This window comes from Mandrillus leucophaeus, unplaced genomic scaffold (assembly GCF_000951045.1).
Source record: "Mandrillus leucophaeus isolate KB7577 unplaced genomic scaffold, Mleu.le_1.0 Scaffold32, whole genome shotgun sequence".
Classification (NCBI taxonomy): Eukaryota; Metazoa; Chordata; class Mammalia; order Primates; family Cercopithecidae; genus Mandrillus; species Mandrillus leucophaeus.
Genome location: NW_012103365.1, coordinates 484519 through 485033, shown reverse-complemented (window position 1 = coordinate 485033; position 515 = coordinate 484519). Strand labels below are relative to the sequence as shown.

At 48.0% G+C, this 515-nt stretch overlaps 1 protein-coding gene across 1 annotated transcript in view; it reads right to left on the bottom strand.

The window, feature by feature from the left end:
• Positions 1-515, bottom strand: part of EEF2K (eukaryotic elongation factor 2 kinase) — a 95786-nt gene that overhangs the window by 23526 nt on the left and 71745 nt on the right. The gene's annotated exons all lie outside the window — the stretch shown is intronic.

Below are 515 nucleotides of genomic sequence, written 5' to 3'. Positions count from 1 at the left end.
TTTTTTTTTTTTTGAGATGGAGCCTCGCTCTGTTGCCCAGGCTGGAGTGCAGTGGTGTGATCTCTGTTCGCTGCAACCTCTGTCTCCCAGATTCAAGTGAGTCTCCTGCCTCAGCCTCCCGAGTAGCTGGGATTACAGGCACATACCACCACACTTGGCTAATTTGTTATATTTTTGGTAGAGGCAGGGTTTCACCATGTTGGGTAGGCTAGTCTTGAACTCCTGACCTGAGGTGGTCCACCCACCTCCGCCTCCCGAGTACTGGGATTACAGGTTTACAGGTGTGAGCCACTGTACCCAGTCTAAGCTTTTTATATACATTAAAAAAAAAAAAAAAAAAACTGTTTTGGTTGGGCATGGTGGCTCAGGCCTATAGTCCAAGCTACTCCAGAGGCTGAGGCAGGAGGATCACTTGAACCTAGGAGGTCAAGGCTGCAGTGAGCTACAGTCATGCCACTGCACTCCAACTTGGGTGACAGAGTGAGACTCTGTCTCTAAAATAAATAAATAGTCTG